This window comes from Passer domesticus, chromosome 14 (assembly GCF_036417665.1).
Source record: "Passer domesticus isolate bPasDom1 chromosome 14, bPasDom1.hap1, whole genome shotgun sequence".
Classification (NCBI taxonomy): domain Eukaryota; kingdom Metazoa; phylum Chordata; class Aves; order Passeriformes; family Passeridae; genus Passer; species Passer domesticus.
The window spans coordinates 20,529,660-20,550,399 of record NC_087487.1 but is presented as its reverse complement, the minus strand read 5'-3'; the positions used below and the strand labels follow the sequence as shown (position 1 = coordinate 20,550,399).

The following is a 20,740-nucleotide window of genomic DNA, read 5'->3' as shown; positions in this document are numbered from 1 at the left end:
AAGGACCGAGAGAATGCAACATTAGATGACTGAGGTGAGACTGATGGTGAGCCGATGAGGCTCAGAGAACTGTGGAGGAAGTATCTGCTAAGAGAATGGTTCCTTCTAAGAACTGCAAAGATGGATGCCTGTGAATCCTATGGTCAGAATCCTCTACCTATCCTCACATTCTTACAAGCCCTAATCCACAACAATGGATCCTTGCGATGCACAGCTGCCCATACAGCTCAGAACAAGACCTTAGAAGCATCCAGTCAGATGTCTTTGATAGAGAGGTGCAATTCTGATGCCTGTCCGAGCTCCTGAGTCAAAAGTCCTGTGGCATTGGTGCCAGACCAGGAAATGCAGAGAGCACAGATGCCAAAAATGATGCCAGGGTTTCTGATAGGCCCCTCAAAGGGCTAAAGTAAAAGATGTGCAACATGAGACATATAAACAACACATAAGGCACGTTAGACAAGTGACACAATACACTCCGGGACCGCTCTGCCCTGTGCACCTCAGCACTGGGATCAAAAGTGACACTTTCCCTTTATGTGGCCTAAGGGGACACTTCTTGGATAGCCTCATCCGCAAAGCTGATGCAAAAACCCCTCCTGGCGAGTCCCAACCCAGCACCCCACTTCCACCCCCTTGGGGCGTTGTAGCCCTCGACTTATCTCTCAGACATCTGGGGATGCCAATCTGCATCAGGTGCAAAAGAAGGCCACCTCGTCATCTGGGAAGTTCCTGCTGTCAAAGGGCTGCTGTCTCATAGCTACATTAAAGAAAACAAAACATCAGTGTATGGTCTTACCAGCACATTGCCCAAAACCCAACTCTTCCGCTACTCACCGTCTCATCAGGCCGTAAGCTTCAGCAATGCTTGGAGGCCGATGCCGTCGTCGCAGGGTGCGCCTGGGTTAAGGGGAGACGGGGAGATGTTGCATTGCTGAAACCTGAGCGGACCCTCGCTTCTCCTCCCTATTCCCCGACTCACCGCAACTCCTCGGTGGCTGCCAAAGGCCAGCCCGATGGCACCTTTAAACAGAAAGGTTCAGGGCTTCATCACAGAGTCCAGCAATACCTCCACAGGGCTCACAAGAGCAGCACACCCGGTCCATCAGCCGGTTGCGGATGGGGGCTTGGCATACTCTGAATGGATTGCCTAAAGCACACAAACAAGAGTGAAGGCTTAGAGTTGCACCAGAAATTGAGATCTCAGCAATAAAACCAGCTTCTGTCCGCTAGTCACCGCTCACCTTGACTGCTGATATCCGGCTTTACTTCCTAAAAATAAAAACAAAGAACAGTGCTGTAACACAGTCACCATTTATACTCCCCCTGCAGAGACAAACACACAGGCCTACGACACGGTGACTGACCTGCTCGGGGCAACCCACTCACCTGGGATAGGGTGCTCTGCCATGGATTTTATCCATCTGCATCTGAAAGAAAGTCAGGACAAATGTCAAAGGGCTGCAGGATAACTTCACAGCTCCAGACATCCTGTGTCCGTCTACCAATACGGTCTAGAATCCAACTAAACCCCACATTACAAATTTCAAGTTCCCAGGACTTGTCCTATTACACCAGGCTACGCAGCAGGGCAGAGCAGCCCGGGCACAAACGTGTGCAGACACCCGTGACACGGAACAGGACAAACAATGGGGACACAACAGGGACAGAAATCTCTTGACAAGAAGAATGACTGCAAGGACCGAGAGAACGCAACATTAGATGACTGAGGTGAGAGCCGATGAGGCTCAGAGAACTGTGGAGGAAGTATCTGCTAAGAGAATGGTTCCTTCTAAGAACTGCAAAGATGGATGCCTGTGAATCCTATGGTCAGAATCCTCTACCTATCCTCACATTCTTACAAGTCCTAATCTGCCATAAGGGATCCTTGCAATGCACAGCAGTATGTACAGCTCAGAACAAGACCTGCAAAGACATCTGACTGGATGCTCCTAAAGAGAGGTGCAATTCCAATGCCGGTCCAAGCTCCCGAGTCAAAAGTCCTATGGCATTGGTGCCAGACCAAGAATGATGCCAGGGTTTCTGATAGGCCCCTCAAAGGGCTAAGGTAAAAGACATGAGATAGCCAAACAACACATAATGCACAATAGCCACGTGACACAACACACACCGGGACTGCTCTGCCCTGCGCACCTCAGCACTGGGATTAAAAGTGACACTTTGTTTTTGTGTGGCCTTAAGACAACATTTCCTGGATATCCTCATCTCCAAAGCTGACTCAAAAATCCCACCTGGTGAGTCCTGACACAGCAGCCCCCTTCCATCCCCTCTGTAAGTCACAGCCCTCAACTTATCTCTTGGCTCTCCAGGAATGAGAATCCACATCAGGTGCAAAGCAAGGCCACCAGGCTGTCTGGGAGGTTCCTGCTGTCACCGGGCTGCTGTCTCCTAGTCTGTCAAGATAAAGGAAACCAGACATCAGTGCATCATCTTAGCAGCATATCGACCAAAACCTGAAAATTCTGCTACTCAACGCCTCCTAAGAACGACCGGGTCCTCGGGCCGCACGCTTCGGCCGTGCTCTGAGACCGACGCCGTCGTCACAGGGTACGCCTGGGTAAAGAGGAGATGAGGTGATGTAGCATAGCTGAGAACTGAGCGGACCCCAGCTCCTCCTCGATACCCCCCAACTCACCACGGCTCGTTGCCCATTCCTGAGGGCTACCCAGAAGCAACCTTTAAATAGAAAATTTCAAGGCTTCATCACAGGGTCCTGCAATACCTCCACAGGGCTCATGAGACCAGCAAACCTGGTCAATCGGCTGGTTGATGACAGGGGCTTGGCATAACCTGAGTAGATTGCCTAAGGCACACAGACAAGAACAGAGGCTTAGAGCCGCACCACAACTTGAGACCTGAGCAATAACAACTGCTTCTATCCACTACTCACCTTGACCACTTCAACTTGACTGTTGCTCTATCACTTTACTTCCTAAAATAAAAAAAAAAGAACAATGCTGTAACAGAGTCACCATCTACACTCCCCCTGCAGAGACAAACAGGGACTGACCTGCTCAGGGCAACCCACTCACCTGGGATGGGGTGCTCTGCCATGGATTTTATCCATCTGCATCTGAAAGAAAGTTAGGAAAAATGTCAAAGGGCTGCAGGACCACTTCACAGCTCCAGACATCTGGGTCAGCCTAGGAATATCATCTAGAGTCCAACTACAGCACACAACAAATTTCAAGCCCCCCAGGATTTGTCCTATTACACCAGGCTATGCAGCAGGGCAGAGCAGCTCCGGCACAAATACGTGCAGACACCCGTGACACAGGACACGACATGACAAACAAGGGGGACACAACAGGGACAGGAATCTCTTGGCAAGAAGAATGACTGCAAGGACTGAGAGAATGCAAGATTAGATGACCGAGATGAGACTGATGGCGAGCTGATGAGGCTCCCAGAACCCTGGAGGAATATCCTGCTAAGACAATGGTTTATTCCAAGAACTACAAAGATGGATGTCTGAGAATCCTACGGTCAGCATCCTCCACCTATCCTTGCATTCTTACAAGCCCTAATCTGCCATAATGGATCCTTGCAAGGTACATACAGCTCAGAACAAGACCTGCAAAGACATCTGACTGGATGCTCCTAAAGAGAGGTGCAATTCTGATGCCTGTCTGAGCTCCTGAGTCAAAAGTCCTGTGGCATTGGTGCCAGGCCAAGAAATGCAGAGATCGCAGATGCTAAGAATGATGCCAGGGTTTCTGTTAGGCCCCTCAAAGGGCTAAGGGAAAAGACATTAAACAACACATAATGCACAATAGCCACATGACACAACACACGCCGGGACTGCTCTGCCCTGCGCACCTCAGCACTGGGATCAAAAGCGACACTTTGCTTTTGTGTGGGCTCAAGACAACATTTCCTGGATATCCTCAGCTCCAAAGCTGACTCAAAAATACCACCTAATGAGTCCTGACACAGCAGCCCCCTTCCATCCCCTCTGTAAGTCACAGCCCTCAACTTATCTCTTGGCTCTCCAGGAATGAGAATCCACATCAGGTGCAAAGCAAGGCCACCAGGCTGTCTGGGAGGTTCCTGCTGTCACCGGGCTGCTGTCTCCTAGTCTGTCAAGATAAAGGAAACCAGACATCAGTGCATCATCTTAGCAGCATATCGACCAAAACCCAACAAGTCTGCTACTCACCGCCTCCTAAGAATGACCGGGTCCTCGGGCCGCACGCTTCGGCCGTGCTCTGAGACCGACGCCGTCGTCACAGGGTACGCCTGGGTAAAGAGGAGACGAGGTGATGTAGCACAGCTGAGAATTGAGTGGACCCCGGCTTCTCCTCGATACCTCCCCGACTCACCACGACTCCTTGGCCATTCCTGAGGGCTACCCAGAAGCAACCTTTAAATAGAAAATTTCAAGGCTTCATCACAGGGTCCTGCAATACCTCCACAGGGCTCATGAGACCAGCAAACCTGGTCAATCGGCTGGTTGATGACAGGGGCTTGGCATAACCTGAGTAGATTGCCTAAGGCACACAGACAAGAACAGAGGCTTAGAGCCGCACCACAACTTGAGACCTGAGCAATAACAACTGCTTCTATCCACTACTCACCTTGACCACTTCAACTTGACTGTTGCTCTATCACTTTACTTCCTAAAATAAAAAAAAAAGAACAATGCTGTAACAGAGTCACCATCTACACTCCCCCTGCAGAGACAAACAGGGACTGACCTGCTCAGGGCAACCCACTCACCTGGGATGGGGTGCTCTGCCATGGATTTTATCCATCTGCATCTGAAAGAAAGTTAGGAAAAATGTCAAAGGGCTGCAGGACCACTTCACAGCTCCAGACATCTGGGTCAGCCTAGGAATATCATCTAGAGTCCAACTACAGCACACAACAAATTTCAAGCCCCCCAGGATTTGTCCTATTACACCAGGCTATGCAGCAGGGCAGAGCAGCTCCGGCACAAATACGTGCAGACACCCGTGACACAGGACACGACATGACAAACAAGGGGGACACAACAGGGACAGGAATCTCTTGGCAAGAAGAATGACTGCAAGGACTGAGAGAATGCAAGATTAGATGACCGAGATGAGACTGATGGCGAGCTGATGAGGCTCCCAGAACCCTGGAGGAATATCCTGCTAAGACAATGGTTTATTCCAAGAACTACAAAGATGGATGTCTGAGAATCCTACGGTCAGCATCCTCCACCTATCCTTGCATTCTTACAAGCCCTAATCTGCCATAATGGATCCTTGCAAGGTACATACAGCTCAGAACAAGACCTGCAAAGACATCTGACTGGATGCTCCTAAAGAGAGGTGCAATTCTGATGCCTGTCTGAGCTCCTGAGTCAAAAGTCCTGTGGCATTGGTGCCAGGCCAAGAAATGCAGAGATCGCAGATGCTAAGAATGATGCCAGGGTTTCTGTTAGGCCCCTCAAAGGGCTAAGGGAAAAGACATTAAACAACACATAATGCACAATAGCCACATGACACAACACACGCCGGGACTGCTCTGCCCTGCGCACCTCAGCACTGGGATCAAAAGCGACACTTTGCTTTTGTGTGGGCTCAAGACAACATTTCCTGGATATCCTCAGCTCCAAAGCTGACTCAAAAATACCACCTAATGAGTCCTGACACAGCAGCCCCCTTCCATCCCCTCTGTAAGTCACAGCCCTCAACTTATCTCTTGGCTCTCCAGGAATGAGAATCCACATCAGGTGCAAAGCAAGGCCACCAGGCTGTCTGGGAGGTTCCTGCTGTCACCGGGCTGCTGTCTCCTAGTCTGTCAAGATAAAGGAAACCAGACATCAGTGCATCATCTTAGCAGCATATCGACCAAAACCCAACAAGTCTGCTACTCACCGCCTCCTAAGAATGACCGGGTCCTCGGGCCGCACGCTTCGGCCGTGCTCTGAGACCGACGCCGTCGTCACAGGGTACGCCTGGGTAAAGAGGAGACGAGGTGATGTAGCACAGCTGAGAATTGAGTGGACCCCGGCTTCTCCTCGATACCTCCCCGACTCACCACGACTCCTTGGCCATTCCTGAGGGCTACCCAGAAGCAACCTTTAAATAGAAAATTTCAAGGCTTCATCACAGGGTCCTGCAATACCTCCACAGGGCTCATGAGACCAGCAAACCTGGTCAATCGGCTGGTTGATGACAGGGGCTTGGCATAACCTGAGTAGATTGCCTAAGGCACACAGACAAGAACAGAGGCTTAGAGCCGCACCACAACTTGAGACCTGAGCAATAACAACTGCTTCTATCCACTACTCACCTTGACCACTTCAACTTGACTGTTGCTCTATCACTTTACTTCCTAAAATAAAAAAAAAAGAACAATGCTGTAACAGAGTCACCATCTACACTCCCCCTGCAGAGACAAACAGGGACTGACCTGCTCAGGGCAACCCACTCACCTGGGATGGGGTGCTCTGCCATGGATTTTATCCATCTGCATCTGAAAGAAAGTTAGGAAAAATGTCAAAGGGCTGCAGGACCACTTCACAGCTCCAGACATCTGGGTCAGCCTAGGAATATCATCTAGAGTCCAACTACAGCACACAACAAATTTCAAGCCCCCCAGGATTTGTCCTATTACACCAGGCTATGCAGCAGGGCAGAGCAGCTCCGGCACAAATACGTGCAGACACCCGTGACACAGGACACGACATGACAAACAAGGGGGACACAACAGGGACAGGAATCTCTTGGCAAGAAGAATGACTGCAAGGACTGAGAGAATGCAAGATTAGATGACCGAGATGAGACTGATGGCGAGCTGATGAGGCTCCCAGAACCCTGGAGGAATATCCTGCTAAGACAATGGTTTATTCCAAGAACTACAAAGATGGATGTCTGAGAATCCTACGGTCAGCATCCTCCACCTATCCTTGCATTCTTACAAGCCCTAATCTGCCATAATGGATCCTTGCAAGGTACATACAGCTCAGAACAAGACCTGCAAAGACATCTGACTGGATGCTCCTAAAGAGAGGTGCAATTCTGATGCCTGTCTGAGCTCCTGAGTCAAAAGTCCTGTGGCATTGGTGCCAGGCCAAGAAATGCAGAGATCGCAGATGCTAAGAATGATGCCAGGGTTTCTGTTAGGCCCCTCAAAGGGCTAAGGGAAAAGACATTAAACAACACATAATGCACAATAGCCACATGACACAACACACGCCGGGACTGCTCTGCCCTGCGCACCTCAGCACTGGGATCAAAAGCGACACTTTGCTTTTGTGTGGGCTCAAGACAACATTTCCTGGATATCCTCAGCTCCAAAGCTGACTCAAAAATACCACCTAATGAGTCCTGACACAGCAGCCCCCTTCCATCCCCTCTGTAAGTCACAGCCCTCAACTTATCTCTTGGCTCTCCAGGAATGAGAATCCACATCAGGTGCAAAGCAAGGCCACCAGGCTGTCTGGGAGGTTCCTGCTGTCACCGGGCTGCTGTCTCCTAGTCTGTCAAGATAAAGGAAACCAGACATCAGTGCATCATCTTAGCAGCATATCGACCAAAACCCAACAAGTCTGCTACTCACCGCCTCCTAAGAATGACCGGGTCCTCGGGCCGCACGCTTCGGCCGTGCTCTGAGACCGACGCCGTCGTCACAGGGTACGCCTGGGTAAAGAGGAGATGAGGTGATGCAGCATAGCTGAGAACTGAGCGGACCCCAGCTCCTCCTCGATACCCCCCAACTCACCACGGCTCGTTGCCCATTCCTGAGGGCTACCCAGAAGCAACCTTTAAATAGAAAATTTCAAGGCTTCATCACAGGGTCCTGCAATACCTCCACAGGGCTCATGAGAGCAGCAAACCTGGTCAATCGGCCGGTTGATGACAGGGGCTTGGCATAACCTGAGTAGATTGCCTAAGGCACACAGACAAGAACAGAGGCTTAGAGCCGCACCACAACTTGAGACCTGAGCAATAACAACTGCTTCTATCCACTACTCACCTTGACCACTTCAACTTGACTGTTGCTCTATCACTTTACTTCCTAAAATAAAAAAAAAAGAACAATGCTGTAACAGAGTCACCATCTACACTCCCCCTGCAGAGACAAACAGGGACTGACCTGCTCAGGGCAACCCACTCACCTGGGATGGGGTGCTCTGCCATGGATTTTATCCATCTGCATCTGAAAGAAAGTTAGGAAAAATGTCAAAGGGCTGCAGGACCACTTCACAGCTCCAGACATCTGGGTCAGCCTAGGAATATCATCTAGAGTCCAACTACAGCACACAACAAATTTCAAGCCCCCCAGGATTTGTCCTATTACACCAGGCTATGCAGCAGGGCAGAGCAGCTCCGGCACAAATACGTGCAGACACCCGTGACACAGGACACGACATGACAAACAAGGGGGACACAACAGGGACAGGAATCTCTTGGCAAGAAGAATGACTGCAAGGACTGAGAGAATGCAAGATTAGATGACCGAGATGAGACTGATGGCGAGCTGATGAGGCTCCCAGAACCCTGGAGGAATATCCTGCTAAGACAATGGTTTATTCCAAGAACTACAAAGATGGATGTCTGAGAATCCTACCGTCAGCATCCTCCACCAATCCTTGCATTCTTACAAGCCCTAATCTGCCATAATGGATCCTTGCAAGGTACATACAGCTCAGAACAAGACCTGCAAAGACATCTGACTGGATGCTCCTAAAGAGAGGTGCAATTCTGATGCCTGTCTGAGCTCCTGAGTCAAAAGTCCTGTGGCATTGGTGCCAGGCCAAGAAATGCAGAGATCGCAGATGCTAAGAATGATGCCAGGGTTTCTGTTAGGCCCCTCAAAGGGCTAAGGGAAAAGACATTAAACAACACATAATGCACAATAGCCACATGACACAACACACGCCGGGACTGCTCTGCCCTGCGCACCTCAGCACTGGGATCAAAAGCGACACTTTGCTTTTGTGTGGGCTCAAGACAACATTTCCTGGATATCCTCAGCTCCAAAGCTGACTCAAAAATACCACCTAATGAGTCCTGACACAGCAGCCCCCTTCCATCCCCTCTGTAAGTCACAGCCCTCAACTTATCTCTTGGCTCTCCAGGAATGAGAATCCACATCAGGTGCAAAGCAAGGCCACCAGGCTGTCTGGGAGGTTCCTGCTGTCACCGGGCTGCTGTCTCCTAGTCTGTCAAGATAAAGGAAACCAGACATCAGTGCATCATCTTAGCAGCATATCGACCAAAACCCAACAAGTCTGCTACTCACCGCCTCCTAAGAATGACCGGGTCCTCGGGCCGCACGCTTCGGCCGTGCTCTGAGACCGACGCCGTCGTCACAGGGTACGCCTGGGTAAAGAGGAGATGAGGTGATGCAGCATAGCTGAGAACTGAGCGGACCCCAGCTCCTCCTCGATACCCCCCAACTCACCACGGCTCGTTGCCCATTCCTGAGGGCTACCCAGAAGCAACCTTTAAATAGAAAATTTCAAGGCTTCATCACAGGGTCCTGCAATACCTCCACAGGGCTCATGAGAGCAGCAAACCTGGTCCATCGGCCGGTTGGTGACAGGGGCTCGGCATAACCTGAGTAGATTGCCTAAGGCACACAAACAAGAACAGAGGCTTAGAGTTGCACCACAACTTGAGATCTGAGCAATAACAACAGCTTCTATCCACTACTCACCTTGACCACTTCAACTTGACTGTTGCTATATGGCTTTACTTCCTAAAATAAAAAAAAAAGAACAATGTTGTAACAGAGTCACCATTTACACTCCCCCTGCAGAGACAAACAGGGACTGATCTGCTCAGGGCAACCCACGCACCTGCGATGGGCTGCTCTGCCATGGATTTTATCCATCTGCATCTGAAAGAAAGCTAGGACAAAGGTCAAAGGGCTGCAGGACCACTTCACACCTCCAGACATCTTGGGTCAACCTAGGAATAATATCTAGAGTCAAACTACACCCCACACTACAAATTTCAAGCCCCCAGGAATTGTCCTATTACACCAGACTCTGCAGCAGGGCAGAGCAGCTCCGGCACAAATACGTGCAGACAACCGTGACACAGGACAGGACAAACATGGGGGACACAACAGGGACAGGAATCTCTTGGCAAGAAGAATGACTGGAAGGATTGAGAGAATGCAAAATGAGAGGACTGAGGTGAGACCGATGGTGAGCCGATGGGGCTCAGAGAGCCCTGGTAGGAAGAAGATGCTAACTGAATGATTTGTTTTAAGAACTGCAAAGATGGATGCCTGTGAATTCTATAGTCAGAATCCTCTACCTATCCTCGCATTCTTACAAGTCCTAATCTGCAATAATGGATCCTTGCAAGGTACATACAGCTCAGAACAAGACCTGCAAAGACATCTGACTGGATGCTCCTAAAGAGAGGTGCAATTCTGATGCCTGTCTGAGCTCCTGAGCCAAAAGTCCTGTGGCATTGGTGCCAGGCCAAGAAATGCAGAGATCGCAGATGCTAAGAATGATGCCAGGGTTTCTGATAGGCCCCTCAAAGGGCTAAGGTAAAAGACATGAGAAAGCCAAACACACAGAACGCACAATAGACAACTGACAAGATACACTCCAGGACTGCTCTGCCCTGCACACCTCAGCACTGGGATCAAAAGTGACACTTGGCTTTTCTGTGGCCTAAGGGGCCAATTCTTGGACATCCCTAACTCCAAAGCAGACTCAAAAATCCCTCCCTGTGAGTCCCAACCCAGCACCCCACTATCATCCCCTCTATGGGTCACAGCCATCGACTTATCTGCAGATGCCACTCCGTGTCAGGTGCAAAAGACCTCCCCTCGCCATCTGGGAAGTTCCTGCTGTCACCGGGCCGTTGCCTCTTAGTCAGCTGCATTCGAGAAAACAGAGCATCAATGCTCTATCGTGGCAGCACATCGGCCAAAACCCAACAATTCTGCTACTCACCATTCCCCTAGCAATGCCTGGGTCCCTTATGAATGCTGCACGCTTCAGCTGCGCTCGGAGGCTGACGCCGTCATCGCAGGGTCCACCTAAGTTAAGAGGAGAGAAGGTGATGTGGCATTGGTGACACCAGAGTGGACCCTCGCTCCTCCTCCCTATTCCCCAACTCACTGCAACTCCTCAGCCGCGGCCAAAGGCTACCCGGGTGACACCTTTAAATAGGAAAGGCAGAGGCTTCATCACCAAGTCCTGTAATACTTCCACAGGGCTCACAAGAGCAATGATCACAGTCCATCGGCCAGTGTGTGATGGGGAGTCATGCATACTCCAAATGGATTGCCTAAAGCACACACAAACCAGAATGCATGCTTACAGTTGCACCAGAGATTCAGATCGGAGCAATAACAACAGCTACAGTCCACTGGTCACTGCTCACCTTGACCACCGCGCCTTGACTTCTGATATGTGGCTTTACTTCCTAAAAATAAAAACAAAGAACAGTGCTGTAACAGAGTCACCATTTATACTCCCCCTGCAGAGACAAACAGGGACTGACCTGCTCAGGGCAACCCACTCACCTGGGATGGGGCGCTCTGCCATAGATTTTATCCATCTGCATCTGAAAGAAAGTTAGGAAAAATGTCAAAGGGCTGCAGGACCACTTCACAGCTCCAGACATCTTGGGTCAACCTATGAATATCCAACTAGAGTCCAACTACAGCCCACACTACAAATTTCGAGTCCCTGAGACTTGTCCTGTCGCACCAGACTCTGCAGCAGGGCAGAGCAGCTCCGGCAAAAATATGTGCAGACACCCGTGACACAGGACATGACAAACAATAGGGACACTAAATACAACACATTATGCTCCACACCGTGTGAGGCAAGGATGAGAAAAAATTTCCTGGCAAGATTTATAATGGCAAGGACCAAGAGAACGCCAAAAGAGATGACTGATGCTAAGGTGACAGTGGATGGAGGAGGCTCCTCCAACGAGCACAAGAAAAGACTAGAACAGAGTGACCTGTTCTAAGAACTGTTGGTCATGATGATCAAGATGGCTGTGAGACAATGCTATGTTTAAAATGTTCTCCGTATCACACAATCTTATAAACCCCTGGATATTACAGCTCATGGCTGGAAAGGATGGATGGTGATACAGCCAGGCACAAGGCCTCAAGAGACATCTGACTCGATGCTTCTGAGATGTGACTCGGAGACGCAGTCAAGCCCCCCGGTAAAAGAACGAATGATATCGGCATCCTGCCGAGAAGTGCGAGCCTTCGAGAACCTAGAGATGATGGCTGATGCTTGTGGTAAGGGTCTTGACAGGAAAAGGCAGAAATATCTGATCCAAGAAGCCCCAAACACACAGTAGGTAACAGTACACCGGACAACACAACATAGACCGGGACTGTTCTGCACTGCGCACCCTACAGCTGCATTCAGAGGTAGAGTGTCTCCCTTATGCTGTCTTAAGTGGCCACTTACAGGACATCCCTTTACCCTCTGCTAATTTTTAAATCTGTCCCAGGAATTCCCAACCCACTACTCTCCTATCCTCCCATCTCCAGGCCGTGGCCCCCGACTTATCTTTTGGATGACTGGTGATGTGAATCCATGTTGGACCTGAAATGAGTCTGCCTCAGAGCAGGTCTGCCATGGTCACCTGTTAACCTCTCAGTCAGCTGCAATAAAGTAAACAAAAAACAATGTATGAGTTTTGTGTTATGTGGGCCAAATCCCAGCAAGTCAGCTACTTGCCTTCTCCTGAGCATGCCAGGGTCCTTGAGTCTCCAGCTTCATCCTGAGTCCAAGGCTGTGGCTGTTATTATGAGTAGCACCTGGATCAGAGAGAGGCAAAGTTACATGGCATTTCTGTGACTACAGTGGATGAGCTTGTGTGCTGTAAGCCATGCGAATGCTTCTGCTACAATTGTGAAAAGCCTTGGGGGGGCCCTCAAATAGACACTGTTTCTTACCCTGCTGCCTTCAAAACCCCCCACAATAACTCCTAACCTGATACCTGCTCACCTTCCCTCTCCTAGTCACAATCCTCATCTCATCTGAAGCCTCAGTCTCAAACATCATGTTTGACACAATGCAGATGCCTTTTGTGACATGATGGAAGTTGTGCTCCTCCTAAGGAAAAAAAAAAAAAAAACTAAAAAGAAAACCAGAAATTACAAAAGCACCTTACCATCCCTAAACATACAATCCAGTATCACAAACCTAAATACTCCCTGTGTTCAGTACTGCATTCTTCACAGTACCTTCAAAGCCTCTGTTGCTCCACATGCCCAAAAGCACCTGCTGAAAACAAGCTGAGATAAGCTGAAAGAGCCTCTTCACCAAAATGAGAGCAAAGCTCTTATCCCAGCAGATCCCAGAGAGGGAATGAAGCCCCTCTGCAAAGGCTGGGGTTAATATACCCCTGATGGTGCCCGCCTCTCATTCCCATGGCACCCAGGAAAAAGGAGGGGGCAAATCCCACCGGGTATAAAAGCCCTCAGAGTAGCTGCAGCTGTTTGGCTCCTCTGACTTGAATTCAAGGGGGCTAAAGGGCTTGTTATAGGAGAAAATTCTTCAGGGAAATGACAACACTTTCCTTTTTGCTGCAGCTACTTAGAGCAAAAGGGCAGAAAACGGGTAAGAAATAAAACTTTGTATTTAGGCAGTATAGCTAGATACACTGGGTAATTTGCTGTTACCTTACAAAATTATTTCTTTAGTGTCTGCTAAGTAGTACTTCGTGTGTGGCTAAGGTGGGTGGAGAGGAATGATATGAATATTCTAAGTCTCCTTAGGACCTTTATGAGGTCTACATTATAAATAAAATATAAATTAAAAAAAAACTCTCCTAGGCAGTGTAAGGGTTAAGTACATGCCAGGCTCACCCTTCTCTGGGATATTTGGTCCTAGGGCACAGAAAAGGTAGCCTGAAATGTAGTATTAAACCCTTAAAATGCTGAAAAAGGCAGAGCTTCCTTCAAGTGAACCCCTTAAAAGAATGAAATGGGGCAGCTGCCTTCACTGAAACTGATAAAATGGTAAATAAATGGCTTCTTCCCTTTATTTTAATCCCCTAAAAATTTGGGAAAAGCAGGGTTTCCCTCACTTTAAAACTCTCCAGAGATAAAAAAGAGGGATTTTTCCCTCAATCCAAACCCTTAAGAAGGAGGGGCAACTGGACTTCCTCCTCAATTTAAGCCTTAGGATAACAAAAAGGAGGCATTATCCTTAATTTAAACCCATAAAAAAACATTAAGGTTTCCCCCTTCCATTTAAACTGGAAAATAACAGAAAATGGGGACTCCCTGTCAATTAACACCCCTAACACCACAGGCAAGGCAGGGATGCTTTCAACTGAGACCATTAAAATTGCAAGGGAAGCAGATTCCCTCACAATTTGCACAGAGAAAATATTGGAAAAGGAAGCTTTTTTCTCTCACTTTAAACCCCTTTTTTCTTACTAATCCCCCTCTTTTCTGGGACTACTCTGGAGGGCCTGGGGGCTCTGGGGAGGGACTGACACAGTAAAAGGGGAAATTCAAAAGCTCTCTCCTGGAACCCCACATGCTGCCTGCCCTGCTCAGCTGCTGCCCCTTGGCAAGAGAGTTCTTCCTTTGGCATTTTCTCAAAGCGATGCTCTGTGCCTGGGTGGGTCCGGCTGCTCCCTGGTCCCTGCTGAATGCTCCAATCATAGCTCCTGGAGGGAGGCTTGGATACCCCCGTTAGCCCCTCGGGAAGAGCAGCTCCCTGTGCGGGTGTGCCCGGGTAGCACTCTGAAAGCGGCTACTCACACGGGGGGCTGCTGGACCTTGGAGTGGGGGCTGAGGTGAAGAAAGGTCCTGTGGGGCGTTCCCTCCCCTACAAATCCCTTTGTATGCCCCTTAAACAATGGGGTGCCAGACTTTCCTTTCCAAGGAAATTAATAGTCTTTTTTCTCTGTGTGCCTGTGGCCAAATCTGGGATTCTGCCTCCAAAATTGCACAGAACAATTTCTCACAGACTGCAGCTGAACACCAAGAACTCTTGCTGCCCTTGGAGTTCTTCTGCAAACAGACATCGGCATGCAGCAGGGGTGAGTTGGGTTTTACAGCAAAGAAGGCCGGTGCAGGATTTCTCCAGGAGCAAAGCTGCCCCCACCAAGCGCTAGAGCTGTCCTGGCAGTGCCAAGCACCTCCTGCAAACTGGCATCAGGAAACTCAGGGGGTGAGTTTTTCTGCGCAGAATTTCTCCCAGACCAGAGCTGAGAGCATCTAACCCTAAACAAACCAACTTGGCTGGGTCTAAAACTTACAGCCTTTGCACCGGCAGCGTGGGACCCAACCTGCTGTGCCACCACTGGCCCCTTTCTAAAGCATTCCACTGCAGTCCTAAAACTTTGCCTTTTCAGAGGGTGTTTCCTCTGACCCTGACCATAATCTTCAAAATATGCTCAAGAATCCTACAATACCTTGAAAAAAGCCCCAACAATACCCTAAAAAATCGCAAAGAAGTCCTTGAAAACGTTCCAACATCGCCTAAATATCTTTTAAAGTCCGGGGAAAAAACCTCAAAAACACATGTTCAGCCTCCAAACTCTACCTCTTGCTCTCTAGCCTGCAGTTGTTGTCCCTACCTTTTTGCAGTGGGTCTTCTTGTCCTTGGAGGGCTTGTCCCTGTCCTGGTGTGAGGGTTGCTGTCTTGTCCCACTGGGAGGGTTCCGCTCTCCTCTCGCTGTTGGGGTTGCTGGGTTGTGCTGCTGTTGGGGGAAAAGGCTGTTGTTAGAGGGGCTGGTTAGGGTGAGGCTAGGGCTGGGCTGAGGGGTGCAGCACCTGAACCCTAACTTGTCTCTTAAGCTGTACCCTGTAGCCCTGATCTCCCCTGGACTGTCCAGCCCTCAAGCCTTCTCCCTTTACCCCTCAACCCCTCCCTCTGCCCCCCCAGCCCTCAGGCTCTGTGTGTAACCATCAAGCCCCCCTCTCAGCTGCCCCTCAGCTCCTGTGTGTCACCCTTAATCCCTCTAATTTGCCCCTCAGCCCCCTGCTTCTCTGTGTCACCCTCCAGCTGCCCCTGCCACCCTCAGCATCTCTGTGTGTCACCCCCTGTCCCCTCTCACTGTTCCTCCCTAGGCTCCCAGTCTGTCACCCTCAAGCCCCCATAGTGCCCCTCAAGCTACCCCTCAGCCTCCATGTGTCGTACCATGAAAAGACCCTAAAAATTCCCTAAAAGACCCCTAGTTGTCAAAGTGTCCTAAAACCCCCACAAAACCCTAAAAATAGCCTCAAAATACCCTTAAAATACATTAAAAATACCCTACTCTTAAAAACCCCTAAAATTCCCCAAAGAACTTTTAGAAATCCCTAAATATACCCTAAATGGTCCTGAAAGAGCTCTAAAAATACCCCAAAAACCTTTAAAATGCCCTAATAAGACCCTAAAAAAACCTAAAAATTCCCTCCAATGCCCTAAAAATACCCTAGTCCTAAAAAAGTCCTCCACATACCCTCAATAGTCCTAAAAAAGCCCCAAGAACAACCAACCTTCCCAAAAAAATTCTAAAAAGTACTAAGGAAGCCCTTAAATACCCTAACAATCTTTTAAAAGCCCTGAAAAAGCCCTAAAAGTATCCTAAACATTCCCCAAAAATTCCTAAAAAAACTCCTGCAAAAGTCCCCTAAAATATCCTCTTAAAGCTCTGAAGAAAAGAAAATATTAAAAAAAACCCTAAAAACTGCTCAGCCCCAAACTCCTACCTGTCACTCTCTAGCCCACAAAGATCATTGTTACCTTTTTATTAGGGTCGCTGCCTGTGGCCACTGGGAGAGCTCTGGGACTGTCCCAGCATTAGGGTTGCTGCCTTGAGCTGCTGTTGGGGAAAACTGGTGTGCTAGGGGTGCTGTTTAGGGTGAGCTTACAGTTCGGGTAAGGGCTGCTGCAACTGTACCCTAACCCTACCTGGTATCCTGTGTCCTGTCCTTTGTACCCCTAACACTCAGTGTCAGCTCTCCCCCTGTCAAGCCCTCCCCTCTTTGCCCCTCAGCCCACAATGTCTGTGTGTCACCCTAAGCCCACCGAAACTGTCCCTTGGCCCCCTAAATTCCACCGTACACTCTCCACCCGGGTAGGGGTGGTTTCTAGGGTGAGGTTAGGGGTGGTATGAGGGCTGGTTCACCTGTCACCCTCAGGCATCTGCTCCCCCTCAGCCCCTTCTTGTCACCCTCAAGTTCCCTAGAGTAGCCTCAGCTTGTCTGTGACACTCTGGAGCCCCCCAGTTGCTCCTAAAGACCCCTTCTGCCTCTCAGCTGCCCCCATCCTCTGTGTCACCCTCCACCCCCCTCCCCTCAGCCCCTTGTGACACCCTGCAGCCCAGCGACCTTGTCCCTGCCTGTCTTCTTTGGGTGCTGTCCTGCTGCGGGAGCTGCACCGTCCTCCGAGGGCTCAGGTTCCCACGTGCTGCTGGACGGGACTGGCACGTGGGCGGTGAGTGCAGTAATGGAGGGAGCACAGCGTGGTGGGGAGGGGTTAAGGGCGGAGTGAAGGATGGAGCCAGGGCGGGCTGGGAAACAGAGTAGGGGTTAGTGGCGGAGGAGGGGACACAGCAGTAGCGGGCTGAGGGGAGGAGGTAAGGGTTGGGAGGAAGCACCCCATAACTCCGAGACCAAATCTGCAGACAGTGAGAACCCTGAGTGACCTGGGAGCGCCACACGCCTTCGGCAAACTGATGTAAGGAGACTGGCGTGGTGAGTTTTGTTTCCCCTGGAAAAGGGCCGGCATTTGTGTGTATGGGCCTGTGCCCTGCCCAGGACCTTTGGTCCCGAGTGGGCTCTCACCTGCTAAAATTCCAAACAGCTCAGGTGAGACAGAGAGTTGGAAATTTAACTTGGGGTAGAAACCAGTTTTGGATATAGCTGAAGTCTGCTGGTTAAACTTGTGTAGTCTGTTAGCTTGTGTGCTTGCAAAAAGGCCTGCAGAGAGAACAAAGGAAGTTCAAGGCCACTTAGAAAGGAATGCAAGCATCCAAGCTGAAGAGGAGGCCCCCACCGTCGGAAAAAGTGAATCTGGGTTGCAAGTGAGTGCACGGCCTCAACCCTGTGTGAGTAAAAGTTTGAGGTTTTGCAGGCAGCCTTCGCCGAGTGCTGCCGGGGGTGGAGGGGTCCCCGGTGGACAGGGCAACATGGGAGGGGTGTAATTTTAACTCCAGTCTCGAGACACACCTGAGATGGCTCCTTTAGGATAAGACTATGTACATATAGAAGCAATTCCTCACTTTCATCCTATGTTTTTTAACCCCCAAAAGTTGAATACATACCACAAGCAATGTACAGGACCCTTTCCAAGCCCAAATGATTTTAGCTCTTGACCCGCAAGCTATACTTCAATACCTTATCTGTTCTTCCACCTCCAGCAGCGTATTTCTCCAGCTCTGCCGGCGAAAACTACTCCAGATTTAAAGGGCAGGAACTTAGGCATAACTCCTGCTCTGCAACACTTCAGCTCCTGCCCGAGGCGCTGTAAGCCCACCCCACCATCAATATCCCAGCCCCAGTGTGATTTCAGCTGAAACCCAGCAATCCCTACCCACTATGCCAGCCCCTGCCCCATTTCACCTGGATGACCACAGCCTTGTTCTCAGCTCTGCATTTCTGTTTCCTTTTTCATGCACAATCCTAGGCTTGCCATCCACCTGCCAAACCCTCAGTGATTTTGTCTCCATCCCTGGAAGTGCCACTACAGAACCAGGTAAGATCCCAACATGGGCGGGGGTTTTAGGCATATTGCTGCAGCCCACTTTTCCCCTCCGCACATCCTGTTCTACGTACAGTCCCAATACCCTGCGCCTGCATCCATGTCACAGGCCTAGAGTCATTTTGGCGCAAGAATGCTAGAGTCTGTGTGCCAAGCCTACTGTTCATGGCCCAGTGCTGTCCCGCTCCCAGCCGTGCAGTAATGACGGGTCCAGGCCCAGTGATTTCAGCTCTTTCAGCTCTTGACCCACAAGCTTTATTTGACAGGCAGCTCTGTTCTTGCAGCTCCAGCTCTGCTCTTCTGCGGCTTCTAAGGGCTGCATCTTGGTCTGGGCCCCAGCTGTGCAACACTTCAGCTCCTGCCCGTGAGGCAGTAAGCCCACCGCACCATCAATATCCCAGCCCCAGTGTGATTTCAGCTGCCACCCAGCAATGCCCAGTCACTGTGCCAGCCCCTGCCTCATTTCAACCGGATGCCCAGAGGCTTGTTCTCAGCGCTACATTTCTGTTTCCCTTTTTATTCAGAATCCCAGCCTTGCCATGCACTTGCCAGCCCCAGAGTGACTTTGTCTCCATCCCTGGAAGTGCCATCGCAGACCCAGGTAACATCCCAATATCGGCGGGGGTTTCAGGCATATTGCTGCAGCACCATTTTCCCCTCCACACATCCTGTTCTACTAACAGTCCCAATACCCTGCGCCTGCATCCATGTCACTGGCCTAGAGTCATTTTGGCAGAAGAATGCTAGAGTCCGTGTACTGATCCTATGGTTCATTCCCGTGTGCTGTCCCGGTCCCAGCCGTGCAATAAGTAGAGCCTGATGCCCAGTGATTTCAGCTCATTAAGCTCTTGACCCACAAGCTTTATTTGACAGGCAGCTCTGTTCTTCCAGCTCCAGATCTGCGCTCCTTCCTCTTCAAAGGGCAGCATCTTGGTCCTTTAGGTTTCCACCCACAATCCCAGCCCCACAGTTTTTACGGCTCCATCTCTAGAAGTGCCATCACAGACCCAGGCACTATGCCAGCATCGGCGGGGGATTTAGGCATATTGCTGCAGCCCCATTTTCCCCTCCGCACATCCTGTTCTACGTACAGTCCCAATACCAAGCCCCTGCATCCATGTCACAGGCCTAGAGTCATTTTGGCGCAAGAATGCTAGAGTCTGTGTACTGATCCTACTGTTCATTCCCCTGTACAATCCCGGTCCCAGCCGTGCAGCAATGACAGGTCCAGGCCCAGTGATTTCAGCTCTTTCAGCTCTTGACCCACAAGCTTTATTTGACAGGCAGCTCTGTTCTTCCAGCTCCAGATCTGCGCTCCTTCCTCTTCAAAGGGCAGCATCTTGGTCCTTTAGGTTTCCACCCACAATCCCAGCCCCACAGTTTTTACGGCTCCATCTCTAGAAGTGCCATCACAGACCCAGGCACTATGCCAGCATCGGCGGGGGATTTAGGCATATTGCTGCAGCCCCATTTTCCCCTCCGCACATCCTGTTCTACTTACAGTCCCAATACCAAGCCCCTGCATCCATGTTACAGGCCTAGAGTCATTTTGGCGCAAGAATGCTAGAGTCTGTGTACTGTTCCTACTGTTCATTCCCCTGTACAACCCCGGTCCCAGCCGTGCAGCAATGACAGGTCCAGGCCCAGTGATTTCAGCTCTTTCAGCTCTTGACCCACAAGCTTTATTTGACAGGCAGCTCTGTTCTTGCAGCTCCAGCTCCGCTCTTCTGCGGCTTCTAAGGGCAGCATCTTGGTCTGGGCCCCAGCTCTGGAACACTTCAGCTCCTGCCCATGGGGCTGTAAGCCCACCGCACCATCGATATCCCAGCCCCAGTGTGATTTCAGCTGCCACCCAGCAATCCCTAGCCACTATGCCAGCCCCTGCCTCCTTTCAATCAGATGCCCACAGCCTTGTTCTCAGCTCTGCATTTCTGTTTCCCTTTTTCATGCACAATCCCAGCCTTGCCATGCACTTGCCCGCCCCACATGGATTTTGTCTCCATCCCTGGAAGTGCCATCACAGACCCAGGCACTATGCCAGCATCGGCGGGGGATTTAGGCATATTGCTGCAGCCCCATTTTCCCCTCCGCACA

At 50.3% G+C, this 20,740-nt stretch overlaps 6 long non-coding RNA genes across 10 annotated transcripts; 1 reads left to right on the top strand and 5 right to left on the bottom strand.

Moving 5' to 3' along the window:
• Window positions 1–1,032: 1,032 nt before the first annotated feature.
• Window positions 1,033–4,283, bottom strand: LOC135280660 (uncharacterized). Of its 2 annotated transcripts, XR_010347534.1 has the most exons (6): window positions 4,178–4,283; window positions 3,051–4,097; window positions 2,909–2,950; window positions 1,387–2,821; window positions 1,242–1,269; window positions 1,037–1,147 (listed from the first exon to the last, which is right to left on the bottom strand). It is a non-coding gene; the product is annotated as an uncharacterized LOC135280660 (long non-coding RNA). The 2 variants fall into 2 exon arrangements; XR_010347533.1 differs by lacking the exon at window positions 4,178–4,283 and having other exon boundaries at window positions 1,033–1,147; window positions 3,051–4,151.
• An 87-nt stretch (window positions 4,284–4,370) lies between these two features.
• Window positions 4,371–5,970, bottom strand: LOC135280781 (uncharacterized). 2 transcript variants are annotated; one of them, XR_010347623.1, is made up of 4 exons: window positions 5,865–5,970; window positions 4,738–5,784; window positions 4,596–4,637; window positions 4,385–4,508 (listed from the first exon to the last, which is right to left on the bottom strand). It is a non-coding gene; the product is annotated as an uncharacterized LOC135280781 (long non-coding RNA). The 2 variants fall into 2 exon arrangements; XR_010347622.1 differs by lacking the exon at window positions 5,865–5,970 and having other exon boundaries at window positions 4,371–4,508; window positions 4,738–5,838.
• Window positions 5,971–6,057: 87 nt separating this feature from the next.
• LOC135280780 (uncharacterized) lies at window positions 6,058–7,624 on the bottom strand. 2 transcript variants are annotated; one of them, XR_010347621.1, is made up of 4 exons: window positions 7,552–7,624; window positions 6,425–7,471; window positions 6,283–6,324; window positions 6,072–6,195 (listed from the first exon to the last, which is right to left on the bottom strand). It is a non-coding gene; the product is annotated as an uncharacterized LOC135280780 (long non-coding RNA). The 2 variants fall into 2 exon arrangements; XR_010347620.1 differs by lacking the exon at window positions 7,552–7,624 and having other exon boundaries at window positions 6,058–6,195; window positions 6,425–7,525.
• An 84-nt stretch (window positions 7,625–7,708) lies between these two features.
• Window positions 7,709–9,310, bottom strand: LOC135280791 (uncharacterized). Of its 2 annotated transcripts, XR_010347634.1 has the most exons (4): window positions 9,238–9,310; window positions 8,111–9,157; window positions 7,969–8,010; window positions 7,709–7,881 (listed from the first exon to the last, which is right to left on the bottom strand). It is a non-coding gene; the product is annotated as an uncharacterized LOC135280791 (long non-coding RNA). The 2 variants fall into 2 exon arrangements; XR_010347633.1 differs by lacking the exon at window positions 9,238–9,310 and having other exon boundaries at window positions 8,111–9,211.
• Window positions 9,311–9,397: 87 nt separating this feature from the next.
• Window positions 9,398–13,300, bottom strand: LOC135280724 (uncharacterized). Its single transcript, XR_010347582.1, has 8 exons — window positions 13,186–13,300; window positions 12,947–13,054; window positions 11,491–12,756; window positions 11,349–11,390; window positions 11,084–11,252; window positions 9,797–11,001; window positions 9,655–9,696; window positions 9,398–9,567 (listed from the first exon to the last, which is right to left on the bottom strand). It is a non-coding gene; the product is annotated as an uncharacterized LOC135280724 (long non-coding RNA).
• A 4,169-nt stretch (window positions 13,301–17,469) lies between these two features.
• LOC135280716 (uncharacterized) lies at window positions 17,470–19,247 on the top strand. The gene is made up of 3 exons (XR_010347573.1): window positions 17,470–17,969; window positions 18,572–18,640; window positions 19,171–19,247. It is a non-coding gene; the product is annotated as an uncharacterized LOC135280716 (long non-coding RNA).
• The last annotated feature ends 1,493 nt before the right edge of the window (window positions 19,248–20,740 follow it).